The sequence below is a fragment of the Pelophylax lessonae genome (assembly GCF_965119305.1).
Source record: "Pelophylax lessonae genome assembly, chromosome: 7".
NCBI classification, from domain to species: domain Eukaryota; kingdom Metazoa; phylum Chordata; class Amphibia; order Anura; family Ranidae; genus Pelophylax; species Pelophylax lessonae.
The window spans coordinates 5,766,534-5,786,091 of NC_138774.1; the positions used below are offsets into that span (position 1 = coordinate 5,766,534).

Consider the following 19,558-nt stretch of genomic DNA (forward strand, 5'->3'; position numbering starts at 1 on the left):
ACAATACTATAGCCAACAGATCAATACAATGACACTCTACATCCAACATATCAATACAATGATACTCTGCAGCTGACATATTGATACCTTGATACCCTATGGTCAAAATATTGATGCACTCATATGCTACGGCCAACATATTGATTCAATAAAACACTGAGGTCTACATATTGATACAACAATACGCTATGGCCAATGTATCTATGCTCGACATATCAGTAGTGATACACTGCAGCCGACATACTGTAACTATACAGCGCTACAGCCTACATAGTGATACAATGATACGCTGCTGATAGTTCCAGGAAACAATAAAAATCGGGTATCTGTTGAAGTTTCAGAAGTTTTAATTCCGAGTTATTAGAAGTTTCTGAAGGCTCTGAAGTTTCTTAAATGCAGAACATTTCACCAACTAGAGAATTTTCCACTGCTGAGGGACTACAACACCTGGGTTGACAAATACAACCAAGTGACCCTTTCATGGTAGGAAATGTTCCTGGGAGCAAAAGAGAGTTCAACAGATAAAGTCAGCTACAATATCACAGTGACTGGTGGGCTGAACATGGGGGAGTTACTGTATACAAGGCCCAGGAGCAGATGTCATTGACTGTGAGGCTTGCTCTGATTGAAGTATGAATTGGGGAGTGTCTCCTCCACTGTGGGCCGCCAGCCATTCATTCAATGCACTGGCCACCGGGCCCCCCCCCAGCTCATTCCTCCACCGCTTGAAGTTTTGCAGAAATTGAAAGATCATTAAATAGTTTGCAATGTGCAATCAGAGCATAACATAGATGGAACAACTGCAGATCTGAAATGCCACATGAACCACAAGTCCCAGCATGGCTTTACAGATGCAACTTCCACAGGTCTGCCAGGAAAGATTCCACAAACTAAAAATATATCAAAGATTACAGACCGAACGTGAGAAGAAAAAAAACTATATTATCTAGGACAGCCATTGTAAACCAGAGATTAGTGGAACCCCAGGGTTCTTCCAGAGGGTAGGTGTTCCTTGAGTTGAGGCTGACTGTCCGGCTGTATGATGGTGCCTCCAGAGTTCCAGGGCAATGCAGAGCCAGCAACATGAACCCAATGATCTGTCTGTTAGTGGGGCAGTCTTCCAATTAGCCAACAATGCAAGGGACATTCTTCCCACTGACCACCAATGTAAGGGACATTCTTCTCACTGACCAGCAATGTAAGGAACTTTCTTCCCACTGACCACCAATGTAAAGAGGGCATTCTTCCTATTGGCCTCCAATGTAAAGAGAGCGTTCTTCCTGTTGGCCTCCAATGTAAAGATGGCATTCTTCCTATTGGCCTATAATTTGAAAAGAGCATTCTTCCTATTGGCCTCCAATGTTAAAAGGGCAATCGTCCAATGGCCTCCAATGTAAAGAGGGCATTCTTCCTATTGGCCACCAATGCAAAGAGGGCATTCTTCCTATTGGCCTCCAATGCAAAGAGGGCATTCTTCCTATTGGCCTCCAATGTAAAGAGGGCAATCTGCCGATTGGCCTCCAATGTAAAGAGGGCATTCTTCCTATTGGCCTCCAATGCAAAGAGGGCATACTTCCTATTGGCCTCCAATGTAAAGAGGGCATTCTTCCTATTGGCCTCCAGTGCAAAGAGGGCATACTTCCTATTGGCCTCCAATGTAAAGAGGGCAATCTGCCTATTGGCCTCCAATGTAAAGAGGGCATTCTTCCTGTTGGCCTCCAATATAAAGAGGGCATTCTTCCTGATGACCTCCAATATAAAGAGGGCATTCTTCCTATTGGCCTCCAATGCAAAGAGGGCATTCTTCCTATTGGCCTCCAATGCAAAGAGGGCATTCTTCCTATTGGCCTCCAATGCAAAGAGGGCATACTTCCTATTGGCCTCCAATGTAAAGAGGGCATTCTTCCTGTTGACCTCCAATATAAAGAGGGCATTCTTCTTGTTGGCCTCCAATGTAAAGATGGCATTCTTCCTTTTGGTTCCCAATGTAAAGAGGGCATTCTTCCTATTGGCCTCCAATTTAAGGAGGGCATTCATCCTATTGGCCTCCAATGTAAAGAGGGAATTCTTCTTATTGGCCTCCAATGTAAAGAGGGCATTCTTTTTATTGGCCTACAATGTAAAGAAGGCATCCTTCCAATTAGCTTCCAATGTAAAGAGGTCATTTTTTCCCCCCATTAGCCGCCAATGTAAGAGACATTTTCCCAAAGACAACCAATGAATTGTGTTGTGAATTGTGCAAGGATTCCCCTAGGTTAGTTAAAGGGTTCCCCTGGGGTACAAAGGCTAAGAAAGGCTATCCTAAGGTGTGACAAGGTCTGTTAACTCTTGTCTGTTTTCTTGCCATTAAACATTTTTCTACATGAAGTTACAATCTCATTGTTTCCCATGTGGCCAGTTCACATTTATGTGCTGCAGTTTAGTTTGTTTTTAAAGGAAAACTGTAGTGGCTTTTTCACTGCTAGGAATGATCATTGTTGCAACATGTGTACACGTGTGTACATGGGCCCTTCGACCCATCCCGTGCAGCACAGACCACCTATGAATGCACTATGAATAATAGATAACCATGCAAAGTTGCATATTTGCAACACTGCAGACTTTAACAAGTTTGGTGATATTCTGCATCCATATGTGTGTTCTCTTGTAGTATATGTAGTATACTTCTCCATCCTTGTATATGATTTAGGCCGGACGTTCTCAGTCAGGATTCCACTAAACTTTATGGTTACTCCAGGAGTGGTTAGGGGTTCCTTGAGCTGTGGCTGATAGACCTTTCATTTGATGGTGCCGCCATAGTTCTGGGTTGAATGCCACTTAACAGAGCAAGGGACAGAACCTCACTAGCTATGTAAAAGGATAGCACCCTGACCCCTGCTGTAAGGAGGTCATTCTTCATACTGACTACCGATGTGAGGGGCATTTTTCCCCTTTGACCCCTGATGAAGTGCTTTTAGAAGGGATTTCTCAAGATCTGAAAATTATTTTAAGGGTTCCTATGGGGTAAGAGAAATGCCGATTTAGAACTCTTACCTATATATCAGTGGTCTCCAAACTGTGGCCCAGGGGGCCAGATGCGGCCCTTTTCTAGATTTTATCTGGCCCTTGGGGCACTATTTTCATCCAGGGATACCAACAATAGGACATCATTTCCCACATTGACACCAATGAAGTGGCAGAATTCCTCCCAATGACATCAACAATGGGGCACACAATTCCTTTCAATGACACCAACAATGGGGACCAATGACATCAATAATGGTGAACAAAAGCTCCAATGACTCTAACGATGGGGCACAATTCCCTCCAATGACACAATGATGGAGCAGAATTCCTCCCAATGACACCAAAGATGGGGCAGAATTCCTCCAATGACACCAACGATGTGGCACACAATTCCTCCCAATGACACCAACGATGGGGACCAATGACATCAGTAATGGTGAACAAAAGCTCCCAATGACTCCAACGATGGGGCACAATTCCCTCCAATGACACCAATGATGGGACACAATGCCTCCCAATGACACCAAAGATGAGGCACAATTACTCCTAATGACACCAGCAATGGTGCCCAATGACACCAATAATAGGGAACAAATGCTTCCAATGTCTCCAACGATGGGGCACAATTCCTTCCAATGACACCAAAGATGGCGCACAATTCCACCCAATGACACCAACAATGGTTCACTATGATACCAATAATGAGGTACATTTCCTTCCAATGACTCCAACGATGAAGCACAATTCCTCCCAATGACACCAAAGATGGGGCATACTTGCTCCAAATGACCCCAATGATGGGGCACAATTCCTTCCAATGATAGAGCACTATTCCTCCCAATGATACCAAAGACGGGGCATAATTCCTCCCAATGACACCAAAGATGGGGCATAATTGCTCCCAATGACACCAATGATGGGGCACAATTCCTCCCAATGACACCAATGATGGGGCACACTTCCTCCCAATGACACCAAAGAAGGGGCACAATTCCTCCCAATGACACCAAAGATGGGGCATAATTGCTCCCAATGACCCCAATGATGGGGCACAATTCCTTCCAATGATAGAGCACTATTCCTCCCAATAATACCAAAGACAGGGCATAATTCCTCCCAATGACACCAAAGATGGGGCATAATTACTCCCAATGACCCCAATGATGGGGCACAATTCCTCCCAACGATCCCAATGATGGGGCACAATTCTTCCAATGATATCAATGATGGAGCACTATTCCTCCCAATAATACCAAAGACGGGGCATAATTCCTCCCAATGACACCAAAGATGGGGCATAATTACTCCCAATGACCCCAATGATGGGGCACAATTCCTCCCAACGATCCCAATGATGGGGCACAATTCTTCCAATGATATCAATGATGGAGCACTATTCCTCCCAATAATACCAAAGACGGGGCATAATTCCTCCCAATGACACCAAAGATGGGGCATAATTACTCCCAATGACCCCAATGATGGGGCACAATTCCTCCCAACGATCCCAATGATGGGGCACAATTCCTTCCAATGATATCAATGATGGAGCACTATTCCTCCCAATGACACCAAAGACGGGGGAAAATAATTCCTCCCAATGACACAAAAGAGGGGGCACAATTCTTCCTAATGACACCAACAATGGGTTTTAATGGCACCAATAATAGGGTACATTTCCTTCCAATGACTCCAACGATGGGCTATTATTCCTCCCGCTGGCACCAAAGATGAGCTATTGTTTATTTCCACTGATGTCGGGACCTTTTCTACTCCCAATAGCCACAGTCCGGCCCCTCCTAAATTCTGAAGAAAAGTAAACTAGACCTTTGTTTTTGAAAGTTTGGAGACCCCCTGCTATATATTGTAACCAACAAGATCTTATTCTGGACACACAAACCTATACTTCATAGGCCGGCTTTATCTAGTTATAATTAACTTTATTAATTGTTTGATCAATGTTCCTTCTCGTCCCTTTTTGACACCACTCTTATGTAGGCATTCATTTATATAGTTTTAGAAGTATTTGTATTAATAAACATCTATTTTTATACGTTAGACCTGAAATTTGGTAACCCCACCGAAGATTTCTACCAGTTTTATCCAAAGGCTGGATTTTAACCATCAAGTCGTATGACTCATTGGGGTTGAGTTACTAAAACTGGAGAGTGCAAAATCTGGTGCAGTGCCAACCAATCAGCTTGCTGATTTTATTGTCAAAGCTTCATTGAACAAGCTGAAGTTAGAAGCTGATTGGCTGCCATGCAGAGCTGCTCCAGATTTTACTCTCTCCAGTTTTAGTAAAACAACCCCATTGTTCAAGGTGCTCCTCACCAACCACATACTGATGCCACTAGATACCACCACTAGACTGGTCCTCCCGGGAGTTGGGCAACCAAAGACCAAAAGAAGCTCTCCTATAGAACGGCCATCTGAACTCCCAGCGTGGGGTTCTGACTCAGTGTTGGGGGTAACGAGTTACAATGTAACGCGTTACGTTAACTAAATTACTTTTTTTGGTAACTTAGTAACGTAACGCGTTACATTCATAACATATGTAACTATGTTACTTTACTCGGCTTGAGTAACGCGCTTTCCTGCGTTACCCAAGCCGGGAGGTGGGAGGACTGAGGAGAGCAGGGGATCGTGTGGCGGCGGCCGAGGACTCAGAGGAGGCGGGAGGACTGAGGAGAGCGGGGGATCGTGTGGCGGCGGCCGCCGAGGACTCGGAGGTGGCGGGAGGACTGAGGAGAGCGGGGGATCGTGTGGCCGAGGACTCGGAGGTGACGGGAGGACTGAGGAGAAGACGCCTGCCACTGCAGGTAAGTGCACTGGTCACTCTGGCATTGAAAGGGCCGGGGCACACTGTGGTCACTCTGGCATTGAAAGGGCCAGGGCACACTGTGGTCACTCTGGCATTGAAAGGGCCGGGGCACACTGTGGTCACTCTGGCATTGAAAGGGCCGGGGCATGCTGTGGTCACTCTGGCATTGAAAGGGCCGGGGCACGCTGTGGTCCCTCTGGCATGGAAAGGGCCGGGGCACACTGTGGTCACTCTGGCATGGAAAGGGCCGGGGCACACTGTGGTCACTCTGGCATTGAAAGGGCCGGGGCACGCTGTGGTCACTCTGGCATGGAAAGGGCCGGGGCACACTGTGGTCACTCTGGCATTGAAAGGGCCGGGGCACCCTGTGGTCACTCTGGCATTGAAAGGGAGGCACCCTGTGGTCACTCTGGCAGTGAAAGGGAGGCACCCTGTGGTCACTCTGGCATTGAAAGGGAGGCACCCTGTGGTCACTCTGGCATTGAAAGGGAGGCACCCTGTGGTCACTCTGGCATTGAAAGGGAGGCACCCTGTGGTCACTCTGGCATTGAAAGGGGGCACGCTGTGGTCAGTCTGGCATTGAAAGGGGGCACGCTGTGGTCACTCTGGCATTGAAAAGGGGGCATGCTGTGGTCACACTGGCATTGAAAGGGGGCACGCTGTGGTCAGTCTGGCATTGAAAGGGGGCACGCTGTGGTCACTCTGGCATTGCTGTGGTCTCTCTGGCATTGAAAGGGAGGCACGCTGTGGTCACTCTGGCATTGACAGGGGGCACGCTGTGGTCACTCTGGCATTGACAGGGGGCACGCTGTGGTCACTCTGGCATTGACAGGGGGCACGCTGTGGTCACTCTGGCATTGACAGGGGGCACGCTGTGGTCACTCTGGCATTGACAGGGGGCACGCTGTGGTCACTCTGCATTGAAAGGGGGCAAGCTGTGGTCACTCTGCATTGAAAGGGGGCACGCTGTGGTCACTCTGCATTGAAAGGGGGCAAGCTGTGGTCACTCTGGCATTGAAAGGGGGCACGCTGTGGTCACTCTGGCATTGAAAGTAACTAGTAAAGTAATCTCATTACAATTTGCAGAAGTAACTAGTTACATTTTTTTGAGTAACTACCCCAACACTGGGTTCAGTCTATGGCAGCACCAACCAACACACCCAACTTTCTAAATAGAATAAAGTCTATCCAGAAATGCTTTGTCTTCTCCACCTGAGCTTCTGGTGCTTCTCATTGGACTGTTTAGTAGTGCTCCCTACAGTGACAGAGAAAGTGTCAAGCGATCGGGGCTCTTTGCATACAGCCTCACCCCGCCACTCCCATTTTTTTGGAAGTTTTAGGATAATGGATATCTGCAGCCCCAAACGTGAACTAACAGACATTTTTATATGCAATGCACCTGCAGCAAAATGCATCAAATAGTTGAAATTTAAGTTTTTTTTTCTTCCAGAGACAACTTACTGCTGGTTCCTATATAAGAGCCTGCTGGTTCCTGACTATCCTGCACAATGATATACCCGGTTGTATGGAAAGCTGGAAGATGCGTTTACAAAAAGCAGAAGCGTCCTCAACTTTTATACGGAAGGAGACAGAATAATGCTGACAGTTGCAGAAAATGGGATCTGAGGGAGCAAAACTTTCCCAGGACAGACCTGCAGCGGCCAGGCGTGAGTGGTCTCCCATTGCAGGCTCAGTGGTCAGGAATGTCTCCAAGCAGCTCACTAACAAAGCGAGTCTGGCAGGATTGGGCTCAGGGAGAGCAGACTGGGGGGGGGGGGGGATTGTTTCTACTGGCTTCCATGGGAATCTCCCACCCTCCCCAAGAGTCTCCCTCCTCTTCCTTCACCCTGTGCAATGCAAGTCATCTCTACCTGTGCAGAGGTAAGCCCAGGATTCTGCAAGCAGAAGTAGAAGTTACCTGGAGACAGAGAAGCCTTCTTTGCTGGTAGAGCTCGGTCTGTGCTACCTCTTCCACTGCTCAGCCTGCAGAGAGGAGGGGGCGGGACACACAAAGCCTGGGGGGCTGTCATAGGCTGACTGGGCAGTCACACAAAGCATAGGAGGGCTCTGATAGGTCCAGGTGGAATGCCAAGCTTACATCACAGCCAGGTGTGTTTACCTGGCCTCAGGTGGCAGACAGGGAGGGGAGAGCGTGTACAGGATCATAATGGGTTATATTGTATTATGTTTTATTGTCCTAAAACTTGTTATGTAATAATATATTAGATCATGCTATATTATATTTTTTACTATAATATTTTATGTCATGCTGTTCTGTTTTGTCTTAAAACATATAATACTAAATTATATCATGTAACGTAATATACTACGTTGTATAACTTAACTATTTTTATATGCATTCATTTTACTGCTGCCATGGCATTTATGTAATTAATTACCCCCCCCCCCCCTTTTTTACATATATATTTAGTTGCTATTACCATGGCAACTTTGCATAAATATGTTATTTTTCCTCTTTATTATTTCCATACCCAACTTACCCTCCCCCCCCCCCTTATACCTCATTTTACAATTTTATTTTTGTCCCCTTCCCCCATTTTTTGACACTATGTAATATATTATATTTTATATATTATATACATAAATAATACATACATTATATATTTTTATATATTATATACATTATTATATATGTTATACTGTCCCATTATATTATCATTATCATTATTATTATTATTATTATACAGGATTTATATAGCGCCACCAGTTTGTGCAGCGCTGTTCTAAAAAAAAAAAAAAATGTTATATATATATATATATATATATATATATATATATATAAATAAATCTCTGTAATCTCATGTTATATAATATTAGATTTCATAGATTACTCTCTGTGTGGCCCCCCCTGTGTGCTCGGGCCCCCTACAAGAGGGCTGGTGGTCCCCCCCTATCAGCGGCCCTGGCTATAATATTTAATATAATACTGTTTTATTATTTTGTTATGCTACATTATGTTATATTGCGCTATATTATACGATAAAATATACATATTTTACAATTACTATTATTTTGTAAATATGATATTGTATCCTATACCGTATGTCCTTATATAATATAATATATTGTCCTGTAACAAATTTCATAATTTAACTATACAGTATAATGTTATATTATAGAACAAAATACATTGAAGTCCTGGTTGACCAAATCAACACCACATCCCAAAAACTGACATAGAAAACAAAAAATAGACAAATGGGACTTTGAAAGTGTTGAACTCCGTTTCAGTATAATTATCGATACAAAGACATTATTAAAAATAAAATACTTTATTTGTACAAAAACATAGTTACATAGTTACAAAACATTATTTGTTTAAAAATACATGTGGGGAGGGGTCTCAATCTTCAGGGGTGCCTTTTTTTGTTACAACATTGATGTGCAATATCATTCATTGTTTTTAGGGGAATTTGTTAATCCCCATTCCCCACATATGTATTTTTAAACAAATAATGTTTTGTAACTATGTAACTATGTTTTTGTACGAATAAAGTATTTTATTTTATGAATGTCTTTGTATTGATAGTTATACTGAAAGGGAGTTCAACACTTTTAAAGTCCCCTTTGTCTATTTTTTTGTTTTTCAGTGTTATATTATAGCATATTCTGCTATGTTATATTTTTTTATATTGGCATAAAAAATATTATATTATACTACATTATATATAACAAGCTATACAGTATTATAATAGTTAGAATATATTATGTTGTCCAATTATATATTATACTATGTTATATTGTACTATATAATGGACTATGTGTATGTACAATATAAATATATTATGTATATATATATATATATATATATATATATATACACATACATATATATATATATACAGTAAAACCTTGGTTTGAGAGTAACTTGGTTTAAGAGCGCTTTGCAAGACAAGCAAAATTTTCAAATAAATTTTGACTTGATATACAAGCGATGTCTTGATATACAAGCGATGTCTTGATATACAAGCGATGTCTTGATATACAAGTAGCCTCAAGTCACAGCTAAGTATAAAAGAGAAGAGAGGCGCCTCTAAGTGTAGCAATATGGTTAAATTTAATGAAGGTACAACATTTAGCAACTCACATGGTTGATGATTGGAACAGGCACATATAAGGATACAGGCATCCGGGGTAAAGCTGTCCACATAGACCGTCCTCACCGCCATCTACGTCATCCCTTCCATGCTGCCCCTCGCTTTCAGATCGCTTTACTGCAGGGTGGTCTTCCCGGTCAGGATTACAGACTGGCAGCTGGCGGTACAGAAGATAGTCTATGTGGACAGCTTTACCCCGGATGCCTGCATACTTAGATGTGCCTGTTTTATTCATCAACCATGTGAGTTGCTAAATGTTGAACCTTCATTAAATGTAACCATATTGCTACACTTAGAGGCGCCTCTCTTCTCTTTTATACTCTGTAGCTCCTGCTGGATTTTGCTTCTAATCCCCTTATGGAAGCGGCTATTTGTGGATGGACATTTTATGGTTATATAACCTCTCGCAATGCTATAATCTTTTTATATGGACTATAAACTGAAGGATTTATGAATAAATGGTTGTGGAATGAATCATCTGAGTTTCCATGATTTCTTATGGGGAAATTCGCTTTGATATAAGAGTGTTTTGGATTACAAGCATGCTTCCGGAACGAATTATGCTCGCAATCCAAGGTTTGGATATATATGTAAAATAACATTACAAAAAAAACGCGAATTACCGGGACCGCAAAAACTGAACCGCGATGTAGCGGGGGATTACTGTATATATATACACATACACACAGTATATATATATATATATATAATGTAAAGCGCTGCAAAAATTGACGGCGCTATATATGTACCTGTAATAAATAAGTAAAATATCATATTAAATTATATTGTCCTAATACTGAATTATATAATACTACATTATATTACGTTATATTGTCTTGAAACACGAGACATCATACTATGTTATATTGTACTAAAATATTATATAATACTACCTTTTAAAATGCTGTATTATAATATATTTTATTATTATAATACAGAATTTATGTAGCGCCAACAGTTTGCGCAGCGCTTTACAACACAAGGGCAAACAGTACAGTTATAATGCAATGTAATACAGGAGGAATCAGAGGGCCCTGATCATTAGAGCTTACAATCTAAGATTATGCAATATTATACAATGTTATGTTTTATTGTCCTATGTATATTCTATTATACTATAAAAGATTGTTTCATTATATCATTCTATATTATATTAAATATTTTTCTATAATATTTTATACTATATATATATATATATATATATATATATATATATATATATATATATATATATATGTTATGTAATATGTTATGCTATATTATATTATCGCATAATATATCATACTATGTTATTGAGCTATACTATATTATGTATAATATGTTGTTATTATAATTGGATTTTTGTATGCAGCAATATATCATACAATGTTATAGCGCTATATTATATTTTATATTATGCATACTTATGTTTTGTTATTGTTGGTTGTTTTGCTGTATATCACACTATGTTATACTGGGCAGTGGTTTTAGAAAACTCTGTTGCAGGTTCTTACCTGCTTCTGGACTGTACATATTATGTCAGGTAACTTAAATAAAAGTGAAGTTTTTATGTGTAATGGATGTATTTTGTCCCCAGTAGCTGTGCTGGGCTCTGTGTGTTGTGGTTTTTGGGAAATGACCCAACTGTGACTCTCTCTATGTATTATATGGGAGACACAAAGGCATTTCCATGGTGGAGACACAAGCATTCTCTGGCTTCTATAGAAAGAAAGGCAATTAATATCTCCATTTTCTGCTTAGTGACCGGTCAGTGGGCAGAAATTGGCGATAAAAACAAGAAGCGTCTCCAATATCCGATAATTGGGGCGATGAGAGGAGACTGAGGGTCACTTCTCAATAAGCCAGATTAACATTAATGTCACCAATTCACAGCTGACTGACTGAGACAAATCTATAATTATAGAGATATAGAACAACGCAGAGGGGACCCCACCAAGAGCTCCTCTGACCCCCACTGCATAGTGACTGAGCCAGCACAAGAAATACTAACTGCATCTATATATCTCTGACATATACCGCAGCGCTGTACAGAGATCACTGAGCCAATCACATCAGTCTCTGTACCAGAGGAGCTTACACTCTAATGTCCCCTCCCCCACAGTCACATCAGTCTCTGTACCAGAGGAGCTTACACTCTAATGTCCCCTCCCCCACAGTCACATCCGTCTCTGTACCAGAGGAGCTTACACTCTAATGTCTCCTCCCCCACAGTCACATCAGTCTCTGTACCAGAGGAGCTTACACTCTAATGTCTCCTCCCCCACAGTCACATCAGTCTCTGTACCAGAGGAGCTTACACTCTAATGTCCCCTCCCCCACAGTCACATCCGTCTCTGTACCAGAGGAGCTTACACTCTAATGTCCCCTCCCCCACAGTCACATCAGTCTCTGTACCAGAGGAGCTTACACTCTAATGTCCCCTCCCCCACAGTCACATCAGTCTCTGTACCAGAGGAGCTTACACTCTAATGTCCCCTCCCCCGCAGTCACATCAGTATCTGTACCAGAGGAGCTTACACTCTAATATCCCCTCCCCCACAGTCACATCAGTCTCTGTACCAGAGGAGCTTACACTCTAATGTCCCCTCCCCCCACAGTCACATCAGTCTCTGTACCAGAGGAGCTTACACTCTAATGTCCCCCCACCCCCACAGTAACACACTATTATTATTATACATTTATATAGCTCTGACATATACCGCAGTCCTGTACAGAGATCACTGAGCCAATCACATCAGTCTCTGTATCAGAGGAGCTTACACTCTACTGTCCCCTCCCCCACAGTCACATCAGTCTCTGTACCAGAGGAGCTTACTCTCTAATATCCCCTCCCCCACAGCCACATCAGTCTCTGTACCAGAGGAGCTTACACTCTAATGCCCCCCCCCCCCCCACAGTCACATCACTCTCTGTACCAGAGGAGCTTACGCTCTAATGCCCCCCCCCCACAGTCACATCACTCTCTGTACCAGAGGAGCTTACACTCTAATATTAGGTTTCATTTAAGTGAAGCTCTGTTGAAGGAAGTGACACATGCTAAGTGTACATAAATCGGTGCCCCAAAGGCAAGCTGCCCCATACCACTGCCTATTCATCCTAATCCATCCTCTTCTCTCCGGCATACACCCCGTTGTAAAAGTCTGAATGCGCTTCGTGTTTTTTTACCATTGTGTCCACCATGATTGTACAACATTTATCATTTATAACCATTTTAACCCTGCGGCTGCTGCACTGGAGATTTACAACTTACAAGGCGTCATTTCTACCTGGCTGGAAGGTGTCATAAACCCCGGCGGCTGTAAATCACCAGAGAAGGTGACATTACCACTCAGAAGACAATGAAGAGATATTCCCTCCCAGCTTATTATTGGGACAAGTTTACAGCTCACAACATCTGTTCCTGGAGGTGGCCCTCCGACGCTACGGCTGGACATCATTGGGGGCCAGAAGAATCCCCCTATGGATCACTTCCATCCAGCGCACTTTTTTCTTTTCTTTTCATAATATATATTTTTTTTGTAACTTTAAATTTGTACATTTTCTCCTGAATAGTTTTCCCCATTAGTCATCGATTAGATTGTAAGCTCTTATGAGCAGGGCCCTCTCTTGTATTGTATTGTAATGTATGTTGCTCAAACTGTTGGCGCTATAAAAATACTGTATAATAATAATAATAATTTTAATACAATAATAATACAATAATACTAATAATAATACAATAATAATACAATAATAATAATACTAATAATAACGCAATAATAATAATAATACGAATAATAATAATAATAATACTAATAATAACAATAATACAATAATATTAATAATAATAATAATACAATAATAATAATATTACTAATAATAATAATACGAATAATAATACTAATACTAATAATAATAATACTAATAATAATAATACAATAATAATACAATAATATTAATAATAATAATAATAATAATAATAATACTAATAATAATAATAATACTAATACTAATATAATAATATAATAATAATAACTAACAGTGATTAACCACTTCCGGACCTGAAGATTTTCCCCCTTAATGACCAATCCATATTTTGCGATTCAGCACTGCATTACTTTAACTGACAATTGCGTGGTTGTGCGACGCTGTACCCTAATAAAATTGATGCCCTTTTTTTCCCACAAATAGAGCTTTCTTTTTGTGATATTTGATCACCTGTGCAATTTTCAAATTTTACGCTATAAACAAAAAAGGGCGACAATTCTGAAAAAAAAGCAATATTTTTACTTTCTTTTATAAAACATTCCCAATGAAAAAAAAAATTAAAATCAATTTTTTTCATAATTTTAGGTCAATTTGTATTCTGCTACATATTTTTGGTTAAAAAAAAATCCCAATAAGTGTATATTGATTGGTTTGCGCAAAAGTTATCGCGTCTACAAACTAGGGGAAATATTTTTTGACTTTTTATTTTTTTGTTTTTATTATTTATGGAGGCGATCAGCGATTTTTAGCAGGACTGCGACATTGCGGCGGACAGATCGGGCCCCTAACTGACATTTTTGGCACTTTTTGGGGACCAGTGACATTAATACAGTAATCAGTGCTAAAAATATGCACTGTTATTGTATAAATGATACTGGTAGGGAAGGGGTTAATACTGGGGGTGATCAAAGGGTTAAATGTAAGCCTAAATGTGCTTTCTAACTGTGGGGGGGCTCTATGAAAGGCAAACAGAAATCGGAGAGCTTAGCTGAGACACACGATCTCTCTGTGCCTGTCTGACAGGAGAGCCGCCTGCTTTGTTTACATAGGCAGGCGGCTCTCCTGTCAGTTTCTGTGAAGGCCACAGGAGGGCGGCAGCAATCGAGCCCGCTCCTCCCGCGGTCTGACTTCCGCTGTGTCTAATCACGTGATTAAGCGCAGCCTGCTGCAGTAAATCTGTGTGGAGCGGTCGGCAACTAGTTAACTTCTTAAGGAATGCCCGCCGCAGAGTTACTGCGGCAGGCATTAACTGTATACAGCGTAACTGTACATCGGTGGCGCACCTGCAGCTAGGGGGCGAGCATGCGCCGCCGGTGCGCTCCCTCCCCACTCGGCAGCGGGGACTCCGATGAACGGGGTAGGCGGCTCTGATTGCCGTCTGACACCAGCGATCGCTCCCCGCTGAGAGAGAAGGACGGTCGGATGTTGTAATCACAGCTGACCGTTCTTCTCTCTGGAATGATCACAGAGCTCCTGCGATCAGGGAGAACCCCGCAGACGAGGAAAATGGGGACTAAACCACTTTAAGAAGGATTTGCCCCCTTAATGACCAGGCCACTTTTTTCAACTTGGCACTGCGTGATTTTAACGGACAATTGCCAAATTCCAAATAAAATTTACGTTTCCTTTTTTTTTCCCCCACAAATAGAGATTTCTTTTGGTGGTATTTGGTCACCTCTGCGATTTTTTTTTTTTTTTTTTGTGCTATAAACATAAAATAGAGCAACAATTCTGAAAAAAAAAAAACAATATTTTTCACTTTCTGCTATATTTTTAAATCAAAATTTTTTAACATTTTAGGCCATTTTGTTTTCTGCTACATATTTTTGGTAAAAAAAAAAGTGTATTTTTATTGGTTTGTGCAAAATTTATCGCGTCTACAAACTAGGGGAAAGGGGAATTTATGTGATTGTTATTTATGTTTTATTTTTTTTACTAGTAATGGCGGCGATTAATGTTTTTTTAGCGGGACTGCGACATTGCGGCGGACAGATCGAACCCCTGACTGACATTTTTAACACTTTTGGGGGTACCAGTGACATTACTACAGTAATCAGTGCTAAAAATATGCACTGTCACTGTACTAATGACACTGGCAGGGAAGGGGTTAACACCAGGGGCAATACAGGGGTTAAATGTGTCCCTAGGGTGTGCTTCTAACTGTGTGGGGGATGGGCTTATGGAACGAGCACAGGGACCTGTGTTCCTAAATAGGAGAAACACAGGAGCTCTGTGGACAGATCTGATCACTAACTGACATTTTTGACACTTTTGCACTACTAGTAATGGCGGCGATCTGCGATTTTTAGCGGGACTGGGACATTGCGGTGGACAGATCGGACCCCTAACTGACATTTTTGACACTTTTGGGGGGACCAGTGACATTACTACAGTAATCAGTGCTAAAAATATGCACTGTCACTGTAATAATGACACTGGCAGGGAAGGGGTTAACATTTTGGGTGATCAAGGTAAATGTGAGCCTAGGGGAGTGATTCTAACTGTGGGGGGGTGGGGCATATGGAATGACCATAGAGACATGTGACCCTATATAGAAGGATCACAGGCGCTCTGTGATCATTCCAGGGAGAAGAACGGCCGGCTGTGTTTACAACAGCTGACCGTTCTTTTCTCTCAGCGGGGAGCGATCACGGGTGGCCGGCGGCAATCGGAGCCATCTGCCTGCTGTATCGACTTCCTTGCTGATGAGCGGGGGCGGGAGCGTGCTGCCTGCGGCGAGTGCTCGCCCACTAGCCTCCTGCTTGCGACCGCTGTACTGTTACGGTGGTTTGCGCAGGAGCGGCTGCCTGCCGCAGTACATCTACGGTGGGCGGTCGTAAAGAGGTTAATGTGCCCAAAGATATCAAAAGAAAAACAAATCATAAAAAATATAAGTGTTATTGAAAACAAAATGGTAAAATGGACATGTAGAAATACAGTATATATAAAAGGTGTATCACATAACATAGCACATCCTAAAGTACGATGGATCGACGCGTTTCGCCCGTAGTTTGGGCTTCCTCAGGATCTGGATGTGTGGCAGACTTTTCAAAGAGTATATATATATATACACACCCTGGATGAAAACACAAAACTAAATCATATAAACCAAGCCAGGAAATCTAGAATAATAAACTGGAAAGTAACCGGTTGGTCTAAGCAGAGAGAGGGAACATATAATCCTCTACAAGAATTAATAACCCAACCAGGGATGAATACAATCAAATATTAAAGCGGAGTTCCGGCCTTGGGGGTCAATTTGAGCTAAAAATCCCCCCGGGACAGTCAGGGCTAGTACATTCCACAATGGATAGCCTCTGTACTGTTCTGGGTCGCACTTACCTGTAGGAAGAAATACTTACCTTGAAAATTTCTTCTCCAGCGCTGCCATCTCAGGTGTGGGCAGCTGAAGCCGCAGCGTCCCTCTTCTGCGGCCTCTTCCGTGACGTCGTAGTCCCACAATGCACTGCACCGGCCCCGCTCGTCACTTCCGGTGCAGGCACGGCATCCCTGCACAGCTTCTGGGCATGCCCAGAAGCTGTTTAGCAGGGAATGCGGCGCCTGCACCGGAAGTGACGAGCGGGGCCGGTGCAGGCGCATTGACTCCTGGGAGCGATGACGTTCAGCTCCCAGGAATCATCGCAAACCGGAAGTGACGGCGCGGCCACAGAGGGAGGAAGTGGAAGGAAGGTGAGTATATTTTCTTCTATAATAAGGTAAGTGACCAAAAAAAAAAAAATCGTCATTATCCATTTCTTTTTCAGGTTGCCCTCAGCAAGCAGATGGCCCAAAATCAATTTTATCGTTTTTGAGACCGGAACTCCGCTTTAAGTGCAAGTGAATTCAAAGCTAAACAAGCGTATAACTTTCATATACAGCCAAGAATATATGATAAATATCCAATAAGGGAAAAAATGATTGCATATCATATGAGAGAACCGGCGTCCCTGCTGCAATCAGACCGCCCAGTCATCTCATTTCCCTTTTGTTACCTTACTGTAACTAATTATTGCGATACGTATCCATTTCATGTATTATGTGGTGCATTTTTTTTGTTTTCACATTTTTTATTTAGAAAACGAAAGCAGTTTCCAGATTATTCCGGTGACAAGATACACACAAAAGAAAAAGAGTTTAGCCAAAGGTACAAAATGTGTCCAACAACGTCTGCAATCCAAAGCTGCGATAAAGCTCAGAGGTAGTGAGTGCGTTTTCTATAATTCATGCTTTGAGGTCACTAGAAAAAAAACAAACAACAAATATATCCGAATCAATTCTGATCGTTCGTTGTGTCGTTACGTTATTTCGGATGCTTCAAAACATTAACACTTGTCCACCGCGCTATAGCCGAATGAGTCGCCGAGTTCTGGAATGCTATCATATGACGGCGTCCCTTGATCGCGCCCACGGTAGGGTGCGGGCGTTGCTCTCTGTGATCACAGTGTCCGGAGGACACTGCTAATCACATATTGAGGTAAAGAGCCAATCAGCTCTTTACCATATGATCAGCGATAACCAATCACAGCTGATCACAGAGGAGGTATCGGCAGTTCTTTCCTCAGACCGATAACCGGCTTCTCTAAAAGGGACATCTACACTGGACACTGGTATATACTGATTATCAGTGTCCTGATTTTAAGTGCAGTCCCAACAGTGCCCATCAATGCTGCCAATCAGAGCCCACCAGTGCTGCCAATCAGTGCCCACAAGTGCTGACAATCAGTGCCCACCAGTGCTTCTAATCAATGCCCATTAATGCTGCCAATTATCAGTGCTCTCTCATAAGTGTCACCTATCAGTGCTGCCTACCAGTGCTGCCTCTCAGTGCTGCCTACCAGTGCCGCCTATCAGTGCACATCGGTGATGCATATCTGTGTTGCCTATCATTGCCGCCTAATCAGTGCCCATCAGTGCTGCCTACCAGTGTCCATCAGTGCCACCTATCAGTGCCCCTATCAGTGACCATCAGTGCCACATATCAGTGCTGCCTACCAGTGTCCACCAGTGTCCATCAGTGCCACCTATCAGTGCCCCTATCAGTGACCATCAGTGCCACATATCAGTGCTGCCTCATCAGTGCCACCTAATCAGTGCCCATCAGTGCCGTCTACCAGTGCCCATCAGTGCCACCTACCAGTGCCCATCAGTGATGCCTATCCATACTGCCTATCAGTGGCACCTATCAGCGCGGCCTCATCAGTGCCCATCAGGGCAGCCTGTCAGTGCCGCCCCATGAATGCCTGCTCATCAGTGCCGCCTCCTCATCAGTGCCTATCAGTAAAATCTCATCAGTGCCCATAAGTGCCGCCTCATCAGTGCCCATAAGTGCCGCCTCATCAGTGCCCATCAGTGAAGCCTCATCAGTGCCCATCAGTGGGGCCTCATCAGTGCCCATTAATGAAGGAGGAAAAATTACCTGTTTGCAAAATTTTATAACAAACTATGAAAAATGCTTTTTTTTTTCCCAAAAATGTTAATCTTTTCTTATTTATTTAGCAAAAAATAACCCCCCCCCCCCCCCCAGTGGTGATTGAATACCACCAAAAGAAAGCTTTATTTATGTGAAAAGAAATGATACAAATGTCATTTGGGTACAGTGTAGCAGCGCTGAAAGCTGAAAATTGGCCTGGGCAGGAAGGGGGGGAAGTGCCCCCGGTAGGCAAAAGATCCAAACTATCGCATCTTGTCATCCAGTTGAATACAAATGAATTCATTGTTTTTGTTATAATTTATTTCAGATCAGTTGAAATGAATTACTATTGTGATTCGGAGATACATCCAAATACATCCGAATCTCCAAATAATGAAAATTTTGTCCAAAGTTTGATTTGTAACAAAGCGGATCGCACATATCGATCACTGT

At 42.6% G+C, this 19,558-nt stretch overlaps 1 protein-coding gene across 1 annotated transcript in view; it reads right to left on the minus strand.

Moving 5' to 3' along the window:
• The window catches only part of POF1B (POF1B actin binding protein), a 165,927-nt gene extending 157,993 nt beyond the window's left edge, over nt 1-7,934 (minus strand). The window contains exon 1 of the mRNA XM_082263304.1: nt 7,749-7,934. The gene's annotated coding sequence lies outside the window, so the exon portion shown is untranslated. The remainder of the gene's footprint in view (nt 1-7,748) is intronic.
• Nucleotides 7,935-19,558: the final 11,624 nt, after the last annotated feature.